The 15635-nt window shown below is 44.0% G+C and overlaps 1 protein-coding gene across 1 annotated transcript in view; it reads right to left on the bottom strand.

Annotated features, from left to right (window-relative positions):
• The window catches only part of LOC126848604 (E3 ubiquitin-protein ligase MIB1), a 346576-nt gene that overhangs the window by 302546 nt on the left and 28395 nt on the right, over positions 1-15635 (bottom strand). The window lies entirely within an intron of this gene.

The raw sequence follows: 15635 nt of genomic DNA, 5'->3' as shown, positions 1-15635 counted from the left end.
GAACTGGATCAATGCTACGGTCAGTTTTGACCCTGGTTACCATTCGGACGATACTTACGAGCCCCAGTCGGCGATAAAACGTACGGAAACAGAGGCCATCCATTAATGCCGAACGGTATGGTACAAACTCGTCGTTGGCAAACAAATGGATGAACGAACGAGCGAACGTTGGAATAAATACTGCTAAATGATGGGGCAGTGTAATGTGTACTATTCGTAGACGATACAAATATTTGCGTGTAAAAGTACGATAAAAATGATGCATGTCTCTTTCACGTATGTCACAAGAGTTCTAAATGAAAATTGCATTATTCCTCCTGTACTGTTATCGACAGTTATTTTGAATATTAAATAAGACTAAAAATATCGATACATTCAAATCTTTATAAATCCAACAGATTTTCTTTTCAAGAAGAGAGATGATTTCACGTAGTTTATAACCCATCGATGCCCACATTCAATTCGATAATAATTCATTCAATGAATAGGCGATATCGGCGAGATACCATTTCGCGATAAATCGAAAACGACGAAGCGTAAAATAGCATCTGCGACAAGCTCATGACGACGCTCGCATTCCGGCGCAAAAACTAGGAGGAATGAAAAGCAAGAGCGCGCTTTCGCGGCATCGGGCTGCGCTGCCGGCCGCGTAAATAATAGGGCATCAGGCACAGATACTTTATGGGATCAGTTGGAAAAATCCTTTGTATAACTCCAATAACCGTGGAGGATAAATCTGCCGGCGCTGTCGAGAACCGCCGGCGCTATCTCGCGCTATAAATGCTAGCCATGTGTCACGCCACTAGGTGAGGGTAAAAGAGAGAGAGAGAGAGAAATAAAAAGAGATAGAAGCAGTAGAAGAAGCGAAAAAAAAAGAGAGAGAAAAAGAGAAAGAGTTAAAGATGTGAATGGAAACGAAGGTAAAGCAAAGAGGGAAAGGCTGAGGGAAAGTACTGTCACATCGAATGACACTGATCCGGGGCAAAGATCACGCGACAGTCACGGGGCCGTGCCTTATTTATCTGATCGTAGAATAAGACCATTAGCCTCGGCCATTATCCTCACTGGGATAATAGCCGAGACATCGTGCGATGTAACAGTGTTAATTATTACACGGGTGTGCAATTAAACGAGCAGTTTTACGGAGCAGCAATCGCCAAGAAAAATCACAATTACGGTGTATGGAAAAATATTAAACGGGTTCTGCCGAATTAGAAATAATATCCATCGATCACGAGCTACTTATATGTTCAACAACGACCATCACCGATAAAGTTCTTGATTTTTGCTAAAAATTACACATCTCAATCTCGAACAAAGATTTGTACGAGCGGAGGACGAGAGAAGAATAGTGGATCCCTGGATGCGAACTTTCAATCTGCAAGGCTGACGCACGTTCTTTCGTTTTGCAATCCTCCTTCTCCCGTTCGACGTCCCGACTGTTCCCTCCGCAAAAGGGTTTGCGTTATAACTTCCGTTCCGTTCTCCCCTGACCGTCTTTCTTTATATATATCTCTCCGCCGCCCACTCGTTTAAGTCCGACAAATGACATTCGATTCATACCGCGCGCGCCTCAGGTAACGTTCGAATAACTTGCGAAAACTTTAATTTCGACATTTCTCTCCGCCATCTCTTCTCCTTCCACGCCGCGACCGTTTCGTTGTCGCGATTCATCGCCGCTGGCCATCCCAACCGCCTCGAGACGCTCGATCATTCTTAACGCCGACAAATTGCCAGAGACTTGTCAAATGTAAGAAGTACGAATGGTCGGTACGTGAATTTTATCACGTCGGACACTTTGTCACGCGTCATTGTCGACGATGTAGTCCAAGAGTAAAAAAAGATTCATGCGTTTCGAGGTAATGTTACTCGTTACTTAATAAATAGAGAATGAAGATACACATTCGCGAAAGCGATAAACGGCTTCGGGGATATCCGTCCTGCGAGAAACGCTTGTGCCTCAAAATCTATCTCGTCTAAAACGGATATCCAGCATCGGCGGCTCGTTACTATCGGCGATGCTATGTACAGATCAAGTGAATGAGCCGACGAAATGAGAAAAGACAACAACAACAACAACGCAGACGAGCAGGCCTGGTCATGGAAGTGTGGATGACAATCAGCGCCGGTGTCGAAACCAGGACGCGAGCGGCGAATCGACGACGGGGACGGGAAGTCGAAGCGGGTTGATTGCACCGCAAATATTGACACCGCTAATTCTCCCCTCCTCCTCTCTCCTTCCTTTCCCCGGCCCTACGTTGGGCTCGTCGAAGGCGACGAGCTACACTAATGAGAGCTTTAAGACATCAGCAAGACGTAAAGCAAACTTGGATTTACCGCCGTCATTCGAAGTCGTAGGAGCAGTCAGTCGACATATATAAGACCGCTGTAAAAGACTCGCTGCTGTCTCTCTGGCGAATTAATAATATCTCGATTGCTGTCGTTTTTTATAAAAAATTGTTTAAACTATCGTGATTACTTCGATTCACAATTCGCATAATATTTGTACATTTTTACAGTATTGCTGACATAAACCGCGTATAATTCTCAGCAATATATTATGCGCAAAGTATGTTCAATATATTCATCCATTTTTTAATAAAAGCAGAATGTTGAGCCGAATTTCAGTGTTTGACTATCCGCTAGAACGAGCTCCTAAACCGCGCTTCGTCAAATCTAAGTAGAAACGATCGCAAAAGGCGAATCTCGCAGCGCCGAATGAGCTTAACTCCTTTTTCACGACGACGATCGATAGTGATTTCACCAAGACCGAAGGAATAAGAGGAGACGAGGTAGAAAAGAACGCGAGTGTGGAGAAATAGAGAAAGAAAGAAAAGGGACAGGGACATTCTTCCGCTTCGGTCGTTACTTCAACTTGAGAGGGAAAAGAAGGAGGAGGAGGAGGAGAAGGGGTAGAGTTCGAGCCGCAACGGGAGTCTGGGAAGATAATGCAGACCGTGAGAAAACGGAACAGAACACCCTCAAAGTCCGCACCCGCGCTTGATTGCAACCAAGCTTTCCCATCCTCTGGAAAAGGAGGCCCGGGGATTCCTTTAGCCGATGCACCGACGAGACGGGACCGAGTAAGGATGTCTCGCAAAGAAGGAAGCTGGTATGCGGGTCGTGTACGAACCCGAACGCCTACTGAGAAAATGGAAGGAGGAGGAGAAAGCTGGTTGATCCGAGTAGACTGCGGAAGTGCAAAAGCTGCAAGATTCTCGGGCTGGTTGGTTGAGCTGATAAAAGCCGCAAATGCTAAAAACAAGAGTTGCTTAACTCGTTACGCTGATCGTGCCCGGACTGGCTATTCGATTAAATAAATACGCGCGTAGGTGCTCATGACGCAGCAGATACAAACACGCTAAATAAAGACATTCATCTCTCAAAATATTCACGATATCCACGGTCGCGTAAGCTTATCATGCAGTTTTCCTTACCTTCGCCGAGTTAGAACTAACTACTAATTGCTCCATCAAGCAAATCTAGGTTAAATTACTGCAACACAAGGCAACTGCAAGTTCTAAACTCGATCATGAAAGTAAAATGACATACCGTGTAGAATTTCTAGATGACGTCGAAGTTTCATGAGATTCAAGTAATGACTAGACAACGCTGAGAAAAATTTGAGATAAATTCCTTATATTTATAAATCATCCATCATTTCTTTTTTAAATCCATCTTATATTTGAAATTATTTATTCGCTTAAAAATTCTGCAAAAACAAAATGTATAACAAAATAGTAAATAAAATAGGTAAACATAAATACGCTACGATTTACTAAAATGATAATTACAGCTCGCTAATTTTTGATCAATAATTCGTAATCACGCCACGCGGTCCATGATAATGTCGAGGGATTGTAATCACTGTGCAAGGGCGTCACGTTGATATCTGCGACGGATGTATGTGAGTACACGTACGCGCTGTCACGTATGGTTTGGCTCTGATGCGTGCCTCTAACGACCCGAATCTACCTGGCGAAACGCGAGAGCGAAGGCAGCCCTCCCCCTCCCATCCCATTCGCACTCGCACGCAGCCACACGGTTGCATAATATTACGTTTATACCTGACATTCATCATTAGCGGCGGTAATTTATGTTGGGCGCGAACGGGCTAATTAATATAAATTGCCGGCGCGAGGATTACGCCGCGCGGTGATGCCGCGACGCGATTCATTGTGTACTCAGCGAATCAGGCGAGAGCCGATTAAGCTGATAGATCGTCGGGAATAAAGAATTTCGGAATGCCGAGCGGATAACGAGATGGCGGGAGAAACAGAGGAAGAATCGCAGAGAGCGCGTATATTATATTAACATTATTATATTAACATTTCAAGTCGTTTCCTTGGTTAAATTATCGAAGACAAAATGCGCTAAAAAGGGCGAGTGAATGACCGTAAGATGCACTAATCTCGAATGGAATCGATGACCCGGTTATTTCGAAGCCGAGTTTAGACGCTTAATCCCGGGCACGGCGCCGCCAAATGCAATTCTCCCGAATCGAAACATCCTGATGAGATCGTTTTTTCTGAGCACGTCGTGCGCGAGCTCGGCGCTTTATGACGGACGAGTTTGTCGAGTTTGCTGAATCGCCGCAATACTCCATAGCAAAAAAAAAAAAGAAACAAGAAAACAATTGTATTTTCAGAAGAAAATATTGCATAGATTGTTATATATATGTTATATTTTAAACGAGGGAAGTACGAGGGAGAAATAAGCCGAAATAGAGGAACATTTTGTGTATTGTCAAGAAGATGCCTTTTCAAACACGGATGAGTGCATCGTTTTCCACGGTTTACAACAATGCATGCGCGCCAGAGAAATCCATATAGACGCTCTTTTCTTGTTGCGAGATTACTCGATTTTTTCGCAAATTGATCGAAACGGCGCGCCGCGCATCGCTTTTCACTGACGAAACCAGTTTTCCTAATCAAGAAATATACGATATAAATAAAGACTCGAGAGAATCGGTTTTGCATAATTCTCTCGCGGTGCTAACAACTTTTCTCCGGGTCTTTGTTACTTACGTACGGTCTTCTGCGCACAAAGCAAAATTTAATTTAGCGAGGCAAATCAAGAGAGAAAAAGAGAGAGAGAGAGAGAGAGAGAGAGAGAGAGGAAAGACGCTAGCCAGGCGGAATAGTGGTCACAACAATAACTTCGGAAAACCCTGTATCCGCATCCCGCTCAGCCGCGACCACTGCTTGCTTATTGCTTTTAGTATTAACACGCCCCTCGCGCTTCACCGGCCTCCTCGCCTCAGGCACGCTCTTTGTCGCAACAAAGAGGTTCCAACTATATTTCGTGGTCATTAGAACCACAATCTTCTCTCTCTATCTCTCTCACTTTCTTTCACCATTCTTCTTTTTCGTGTTCGTAAGGGTCATAGAGAGATGAATGACGCGACAGAAAGCTGCTGCACCAATATATACCGTCAGTGATCGGACAAATATAATTATTTTTTCTCGCTCGAAATTAGAGATCCAGAGACAAAGATTACATATTCACGAATGAAACTCGAAACGAGCAAATTTTGAGATACGTCAAAAACGCGACGCGTTTCAACGCAACAAACGTGCTATTTATATCTATACACGGAGAATTGTGTATTGTACGGTAAAAACTTGCAATATAATTTTTTTTATAATCATGGCCCAAACTAACTTACAGCAGAAATTGCAATATTTTTACTCAATAATTTTATGCATGTTTTATATTATACAAAAAGATTATTGTAATTATTCAAATATTTTGATGCGCAAAGCAAACGCATAATCGTCAAATTAGCAATTTTATGATAATAAATATCCTAACATCGTTGCTTACATAAAATGTTGTAAAAAAGAAAATGCATTTTTACTGTAAAATTTTATCCATGTACAAACAATTTGCTAAAGTTTGTACCTAAGAAGAAACGAGAACGTAAGATATTTCGAATACGAAATAAGAATTCGACTCTCTTTGCAGATCTTAATAATACATATATCTTCAGAGCGATAATATAAAAATGTTTTCTCTCGTGACATCTATATTTTCTTGCCGTCGGCGTGTTTCTTCAAATAACCCGCATTAACGCCAGACGCGATTGACGACATCATCCATCAAAGTATTGGTATAGTCATGCTCTTGTCTCTGCCGACGATACCGCAACGTTCTCTCTCTCTCGCGAATCAGAAGCAAACTTGTCATTGTGTCAATGTCGATCTGGCTATCAAAATATCATCGAGTATCGGCGCATCGCCGAATGCAGCAAGAACTATCATCCATCAGAGAAAGCTTGCGAATGACGCAAACGTCATCTCGCTTCGCTCTCTACTACGCTTAATTGCACCGGCGATCGATAGCTACGCGACGCCTACGCATTGTATGTTACATCGCAAACTCATGCATTTAAAATCGACCGTATTTTTTTACCCTCCAATTAATAATTCGGATTAATTTGATATCGTTTGATGGATCATTTGAGGAAAGGAGATCGACCTGATGACTATAAGTTAAAGAACCGCTCGATCCCACGAGCCGAAGAAATTCTCGCCAAGAACGAAGAAAAATGGCGACAAGCACGTTCCAAGATGTGCAAACCAACGCTGGCAACCGGAAGTCTGTGCTCGAAATTCTCCGCAAAAGAGCCTCGCGAACGTCACCGGCACACTCGGCCTCCGCTTGATTCGCAACGGCACTGCCGGCAGTTTACGGGTTCCCGGGCCGGCCATAACTTCGGATCAGACAATTCATAAAGCGAGCGCGGCAAAGAGGAAGACGGTGGAAAAGCGAGTGGAAAGATATCTTCGGTCGGCGTGGTCGGTTGAGGGGGGAAGGAGGTGGAGTCGTCGTCGCCGTCACCACCAAAGTGCTCTCTAAATTATTCTCTCGAGCGTCACGAGTGTGGAAGGATCTTGGAAAACAGTCCGACCTAGACCAGAGAAATAGAAGTGGTCGGTTGCAGGAGCGCAAAGGACGAGAATGGAGAGAGAATGAAAAGGAAAGATGAAGCACGACGGGCAACCGGGATCTTCATTGCCTTTGCTTTGTTTATCTCGTCGTCTTCAAGTTCTCAATGTTTACTCGTTTCAATTAATTTGAAATGACTGAAATTTATGTCAATATACGAGGAATATCAAATAGTAAAAAATGATATCCTATAAAACAAGATTGTGACAAGTATTTTTATACAATCTCCGAGATATTATCGCGTATTGTAATTAACTTATTCTAATTTCAATCATTGCGTACGGAAATGTAAATATTATTACTCACACCGATCTAAATTTATTAAATTATATTTATTCACTTATAATAATTTTTATGGCAAATCGATAGTAAATCGATATTTGATGCATGTCTTTTTCTTTATGACTACTTTTATATTTTGATATACTTTCAACAAGATTTTTACAAATTTTTGTTTTTATCACCATAACGTGAAAAATGATTCGATCAGTTGCATTTCTCTTCGTTTTTATGTTCATTTGGTTTAATCTCTTTTCAACAATTCCCCATAAATTCTCAATTGGTTTCATGTTTAAATTGTTGCCAGACAATGTTCTGATTTTTTTTTTAGTTAAAAACTATATAACAATATAAATTTTCATTTCTCGTAAAAACATTAATAAAATCTTATTTTTGATGGAAAATAACATTCTTTACTAATTAAGAAAGTACAGTACAATATAAATAATTTATATAATAGCATAATATAATATTTTATGTACAGAATAGTTTATCTACAACAAATTAAGAAACTCATTTTCTCATGACAATTTAATAATTTAATAATTCTCTCACATCTCTCTCTATATGTCATTACATTACATATTATGTAGTCTATATTTGACAGAACTTGTCGCTGTGCAATAGCATAAAGAAGATTTTACGTCAAAACTTGGAAAACACGTATACGAATTCTTCCATTCGAATTTCTTGGAGAGCGGTGAATCGTGAATATTTCGCCACATTAAACTTCTGAAAAATGTTACGACGAACTGTCGTAAATAACCCGCTGAAACCAGAAACCCCGGTTTACACGTGTAGCGGCCGCGAATTCGAGATCTATTCGCCCGCCGATGCACGAGCTCGTGCTCGTATCGGCTTCTTGGTAACCGTCCAAACCATCGCAATCCACTTTTCGCCAGAATAAGGGTGCGAGTAGCGTTTATCTCGTGACAGACACGAGGAGATCCCAACAATTATATGATAAACCTTCTTTCCGAATATTAATACCGGCCGATCGTTAATGAAATACATCGGTCGCAGAGTTAAATTAGCGACATAAATCTTTTAGCGCGCTGCTATAAATGGTGAAAACTTGGTTTCTAATTCACGTATCGCCTAGCGTGCCGCCGAGGCTCTAACTCAGCGTCAATTTCTACGAAGACGTACATAAATTCCGGCGAATTCGCGTAAATCTTCAATTCTGACCGTACATCGGAGGATGGAAACGATACACGCGAGACCCCCCGATACTCACGCGAGAAGGATTTTCGCGGCGAGGAGGCGCGGTCACGTTATTCCCAGACTGGCTAAGGAGCGAGGCTTATCGGCTCGTTTCTTTACCTTGTAGTCCTGTCTACCCGACACCGACCGAACGAGGACTTTCTTACTTTCGCGATGCGAGCGAAGGGAATGAAAGTCTCGACGCGGACGAAAAGCTCGCGAAGCGGCTAGTGGGATGAGCGCTAGATTAAAGTATTTGCGACTGCGAGAACAACGTGACTCAACTGTTAATCGTCGACCACGCCCGCCGCTGCGCTCCATATCTATATCCATTGTCGACAACACATCCCTCCCGTCGTATATCACCGTGAAATAAATGGCAAGTTGATTCGGAATTTTCAATGGAAAAGGCATCACCGTAAAGCTTCTATTCTCGGTGTCGGGATTCAAAACTGTTGTCCGCCGTAAACTTTAATTACATTAGTCTCTAAGAAAATACTATCGGTCTCCTTACTCCGTTTTCGAAAATTGCATCGGACGCTCTCGCGAAAGCTTCTCAACAACCAAAAGTGTAGGCAGGAGTAAAATAGCACGGCAGTGACAAAACCGGTCGAGTTTATGTGTTTGCAAACTCCACCATTTTAGAAGTAGGACGAGCTCTCTCGCAATCTACGTCTCAGCGACTAATTCGAAAATTACTTTAAAGTCGAGAATAAGAGACAGACGAGAATTACCGCCGCCTCTGTCTAATGGCAAGAACCAACAGAGTATCGCGCGATTCCGAATAGTTAATAGCAACAAGAGAAACCGGGTCGCGCGATGTGACTCTTACGTAAAGAAGCAAACTCGTCCCGTCAGCCAAAGGGGTAGAGACGAATTCTGATTACCAAGTTATCTATCTACGAGAACCGCAAGCTATGCATACAGGATCTATAGTTCAGTCAGCGTGTCTTGCGATTATACAAACAATCGCACGAATAATGGCCCTGGCGGGAAATTTCGGGCGCGTACACGTAATTCGGACAAGCGGGTAAACGATAACCCGACACGTAGCGGCGGCCGCGTTTCATCCTCCTTCCAATTATGGAGTTTGCGCCCGGAAAGCGCGCATCGCGCGCGCACCCGCTCTCAACCGGCGATGCACGTTAATCCCGTTACTTCCGCAGCCTTAGCTTCGTAATCTACGGCTCCTGATTTATGCGGCAGATACTGCGGAGATAACTCCGACGACGAAGAGGGGGCGGGTCGTGCGCACAGCCGAGGGGGTTAGAGAGAGAGAGAGAGTAAACTATCGTATCTTGGAGAATGTCACGTACTCGCCGCACGAACAAAGCTTAAGTCCCGTACAATTGACCTCGTTCCCAGACTATAAAAAGCTATCTCAACCCTCTAATGCTTTGTATATTACGAATTCCGGGCACTGCGACACCGCCCAGGAAAATTGCAATCCTGCGAATGCGTCGCAATGTTATCGATACATCGAGCGATGAAAGTGACAGAATTCCATGACTTATTCCTCTTTCGATCTCTGCGAGTGCGCGCGTTCACGTGACCAAAAAATTCGGAAAAAAAAATAACCGCAAAAAAGAAGATAAATTCACGCAACGTTAGGAGATACAGCGTACTAAACGGCGGCCATTTAAGCACTAATAGTTTGGAAAGTCAGCCGCGCTCTATTTCTAAGCTCTCGGCGATTATAGACAGTCTCGTTTCGACTAACGACCCGTAAAATCTAATTCACCCTGATGGGACTGGGTCCGAGAGGGACTGAGAGTTCATTTCGAACTCATCCCAGATGCAGTCTTCGATCTCGATATTTCCTGGTCGATCGGTCGCGACGGACGAAAGTGGCGATTAGACATTCTCGGTAGTACACGAGAATAAAATAAAATTGGGGAAAAACGTTTGGAGAGAGTGGAGGGTGTACCATACTCCGATCGAGCTCGGAGGCAGGCGGCCTGTGCTTGCTATGTTTACGACGGCAGTTACTGCTCGTAAAGTAGCACCTAACTGGACCCACTCGCGCACACAATTCCCTTTTCCCATACGCACACGTAAATAAAGTCCCGAACGAACAGCGCCTGTCGTCTCTTTCTCATTCCTTCGAGTTCTCCACCTCGCCCTCACACTCACGCCACGAAATAGTTCTCAACGTCGGAATCTTTTATCCGTCCTCTCCCCCCCTAAAAGCCTTGACGATCCACGAAAGAAGAAACGTCGCCGAGTCATTTATACCTTGCTAGAAAGAGATTTTAATTTATACATATATTTGAATTTATACATATAAATATTTATTACAAAAATCAAAATCGAAATTTCGGCTTGACAGATGTTGATGAAAACATTATATTCGTTATTCGAGAGACAAAAAGAAAATGGAGTTTCCGGAACGCAATATCCAGCGCGCGGCAACAATTAATTTTAAGTTTAAAATTGGTTACTTAGAAGGCGCGCGCAGCGTGCTGAAAATAACATAATTTCGAGTAAAATCCCCGTTATAATAATTCATATCCACAATTGGTCCATTAATAACAAATGGTATTGAATAACACACAGAGCAATTACATTTACCCAGTAATCAATATTCCCGACGTATCTAAATTTATTGCAATTCAACGGTCTGTATTCATCTATCTCGGCTGTTTAATACCGTGTTTCCGATTAAATTGATTTGTTTTCACAGGATTAGATTTCGTATGCGAATATTACGTTGTAGCAGCGGGTAAACACAAATAACTCGCGCGGGCGCGAGCGAATGCCTGCCGAAAAGTCGAATTATATCTGGCAAAATGCCGAGCCGGTTTGTAGGATGGGCGGTGCTTCGGACACGCGACGGTGACAAATTATAATATAAAACAATAGAGGCTCGTAACAATCGACCCCCGTGTTGCCGCGCGCGCGCACGGCCTACCACGGCCGCGGACATTATGCGCAACGTCCACTAGATAATAAAATAATATACGTTCGCAGAGCACACACGCAGAGCCCCGCTTATAAAGGCCAGCCATGAATATTTCATACTGCTTAATTCCACGGGTGTTATAATCGCCGCGGGATGCGAGTGCCCGTCCGACCGTTTCTCAAAAGTAATCTGCCGGATTCAGCGCTTAGCGACAAATTAGCGTGGCATGAGAAAAATGTTTATCGCCTAATTAACAAGCTCCACTTTTGCCTCGAACGCGAAGGATCAATCGTTATTTCTGTACTCTCTACAATGTAGCTGTAACGCTCTCGGATTTGCGAAAAATTAATCTAATAGCACGCGTATAGCGACTGATTAATATCTCGGAAACGCGTCATTGCATAAATCGTCACATTTCGTGAGCGAGTCCATTTGGGAAATCATACTTGGACCGAGTGTCCCTTCGCGGATGCCAATAACCAAAATAATACGCAATACATCAGAGCCCGCGCCAGAGATGTTCCACGTTGACATGTTTATGGCTGTCAATACGACGTTCCATCCCCGTGAGCCGTGAAGGAAGAAGGGTGGAGGGAGGAAGAAGGGGGAGATCACATCGGCAGTATCTGATTTACAATCCTGGTACATGACATTAGCTATTGCCTGAAAAACCGTACGCGAACGTGTCGCATTATCTAAATTGCCGTGAGCAGAGCTGTCAGTGGATGCGGCAATCTTCGCAAAGTCATAGTAACCTTTGGTATTACGCGTGTACCACGTAATGTAACGAAATTCCATGTCAGTTTTACCTTCGGTGTTGCCGGGACCGTTCGCGCGTTACCGTTGACGCCTGTCAAATACTTGTCGCCATGAACGCGGGGCACGTACACGGCGGGTCGTCGAAACGCCCGATAATAACGGCGAGCGCCTCGACGCCCAGACCCTTTGACCGCGCTGCTCTTCTCTAGGACCTTCCTATGCCGCTTGTCAAACGCATATACGCGACGCGAAATGAAACAGTCTCTCGCTCCGGCCATACCTATATTAAACCGGTACGTGAGCTGCGGTGTATATGCTGCGACGACCGGGTAGATATCCGGGGTGTTTGAGTATCGCGGGACGAATACCAAGACAAGCGGCGTATCCGCAGCCGAATGGAGGTTCCTGAAAAGGGACGAAGGGAGCAGAAAAGAGAGATGAGAGATAGATGGAGAGAAAGATCCGAGCAAGGGAGGAGAGCGATCGCGAATGTACGGAATTACAAGACGCGCGAGACCAACGTCGTCCCCGGACTCATCTCGTCCCATACTCGGCAGCGATAACACGACCAACCTAAAGGCACGTATGGGATTTATCATCCTTGCAGTCTCTCTCTGACTTATATGCATCGCGAGAATATCCCCTCGCTCCAATACAGTCCTGGCCGAAGTCGACAATGTATCATCCAAGGATAGAAAGATATATATAGATTCTCGATAACTAGAAAGATTCATTCGTTAAATATATGTTATCAATGCGCGAGGAAAAGAATATCATGCGCATAAATAGCCTATAAATGAAAATAACGACGCGATAAAAAATCAAATGTGAAAGATATTATCAATGTGCACAGCGGAGGTGAAGCTGCCGGATATAATATAATGTCTCGCGGTAAAAATCTATCTTAAAAAAATATGCCGAAGAACATTCGCGGTACGTTCCGTCATTCGGCTTGTATAACTTCCATTCCCCTCGGTATTTCCTACGTGCAACGAATAAATCATTCTCCGGAGAGTCTTCCATCTGCATGAAATAGCGCTCTCCCGCGAAAAATGCCTTGTTGGCTCTCTTCGTAAAGTCGACGGCCATTTCTTCGATCAAAGTAACGTCCTTACGTGATCGAAGGCGCATTCGTCGTCCCTCTATATTTCTCGAGAAGCTAAGTCCACTCAAGCGCGAATAATATAAAATAAGAAAATAAGATAAATCGCGTGTCGTGCATTTCGAATATTTATGTTAATCGCGGATATATATAACAGACTTGATTATATTATTTACGTAGTGTTAATTGCTTCAATTATCTTCTTCATTAAAAAGATCGTAAAAATGCTAAAGGAGCTACAGTTTTCAGAAGGATAGCCTGGTGCATTAAATTGCGAGTCGTTTAGCCGAGCACATCTAACTGCATACGTAATTCTCTAGTCGCGCTCACGTCGTCTAACTGCTTTCGGAACGGAACAGCACGTGCAGCCGAACTTCGTGTAACCATGTTCCATATCAGAAAAGGCTCGTTACATTGGATATCGCGTCGAATTTGGATATCTCTCTTTGCGTATCTAGTCGCGTGTTATTATTATAAAACGAGTAAACTTGAACAAACTTTTCGTCGTCGAGTAAAATTGTTGAGCTAACCGAAGGGATAACATATCACTTTCGCCCGATGTGACGCGAATTTATATTATATATTCGTGAACCAAAGTCATTTCTTACCGCCACGAGAACGCACTCGTGCCAAGAACATTTCGTCGACACGAAGAAGAAATAAAGACAGTCAGGATTTCCAATGTTAGACACCGTAAGTTGTCCCGGCCGTGCGTTATATGCCGGCCAAATGGTCTCGGACGGTCTGGGAGTGTCGGGGGCCGTTACCATTTGCATGGAATTCCGGAGCAACCCGGGCAAGTCGTTTCCATGCAAGTCGGTAAGTAACGCCGTACGACATCGAGAGGATCCCTGTCGAAAGACTCGGATCGCGCGGCGGGAAGAGAGAGGACGAGCATTGAGGAAGAAGGGGTGAAAAACCTATCGTGGAAGGTGGATCGAGTTATTCGACGGTTCCGCGCGGAAATGATTCGCCGCATTATCGTCCCATTTGCGTAATCTAGTGTGAACGTTTAAATCCACTCTCCGCCGCCTCACCGCCGTCACTGCCGCCGCCCCCAACGACGAGGCGTCAGCCTGTAACGAGCGCTGGTTCGACGAATATCTCGAGGCTTCCGTGCTTTATAGCACGGAAGATTTCTACCGATCTTCTATCACGTCGGCAGTTTCGGCACGTAGATTCCGCGACGGTGCGCGTATATGCGGCGCGATAAAGGCCGACATCGAAGAATCTCGATTGAAAACGGTATCTCGCGAGAGAGAGAGAGAGAGAGAGAGAGAGAGATACCGTTTTCAATCCATCGGAAAAATAAGATAAAGAGATTTAGATTCTGCATTATTTTTTTTTTTCATATATACGCATTCGCACGTAATATCGCAGAAAGTATTGTAGTTTAGCTTAGTTTAGTTTCTTCTACAAATCGATACTTGATCGCTCATGTACAAACGTATCGTCGTAATCACGGCGCCTCACGGCCATCCTGAAATCAGTTGAACTTTGTCACACACCTTGTGATTATCCCGATACAGACCGCTGTGCTTCGTTTCGCCACGACAGAATCCGCCTGACCGACGATATTACAAGCCCTGGACGCGGGGCGTGGACGCTACCAGCATGCAACGTTTATTCCTCGCATGTAGGACTTATATATACATCTCTCCAGTTGGCTTCGCCAACCCTCCCCTGTATTTCCATCCGCCAGCACCCTTCCCCGACCAACCCCCCGGTCGGCAAGTCTGTGGTTATAACGAGCGAGACGCGCCGCAGCTACCAACTAGACGAGTCTATAGCTGCTGGATGCCCGACTGCCACTAGGGCTGCCTACGACTATGCTTTAGTAGTGCAGGCACGCTCTCCGCACCGGTGCTCAACCTATATTAATCTCCCGCTGCGCCATAGAGAAAATAGAAAGTGAGTCGCGACCGCCGGCCGACCGCGAATCGCAAAAGATGTGGTTTGCCTAACTACTCCGCTGGCTCGATCACTGAAATTATTAAAAGCGCCGGCAAAAGAATCACGTGGCCAGATTGATCGACGTTTTTTTATCCTCATTCATATCTCATCCGTATATTCGCCGCAACAATATAAATAGTAAGGATGTATACAGTACAAAAGTTGAAAGCACAGATTTATATTTTACTTAATGTACTAAAGTAAAATTGTTAACATTAACGCAAAGGAATATTACAATAATTGAGAAAAAAAAAAAAATAAATTTTCGCTCGTGCATGACTTTTGATGGAGAAATTGATGGAGACAAATCGCATGTGTTCAATGCGAGGAACCTTCTACATTGAATCTAACGCTTTCGTTCGTGATGAAAAGCTAGGTGAGAAGGTCGTCCGTCACTTCCAGCATGACTGTTGAGCCGTCGCGCGTCAGCCTTCAAAGGAGAGAAGAGAGAGAGAGAGAGAGAGAACGGGTCGACCTCTTTCGCCA

Source organism: Cataglyphis hispanica, chromosome 4 (genome assembly GCF_021464435.1).
Source record: "Cataglyphis hispanica isolate Lineage 1 chromosome 4, ULB_Chis1_1.0, whole genome shotgun sequence".
NCBI classification, from domain to species: domain Eukaryota; kingdom Metazoa; phylum Arthropoda; class Insecta; order Hymenoptera; family Formicidae; genus Cataglyphis; species Cataglyphis hispanica.
The sequence above is the reverse complement of the archived record's forward strand: the minus strand, read 5'-3'. Positions and strand labels throughout refer to the sequence as shown.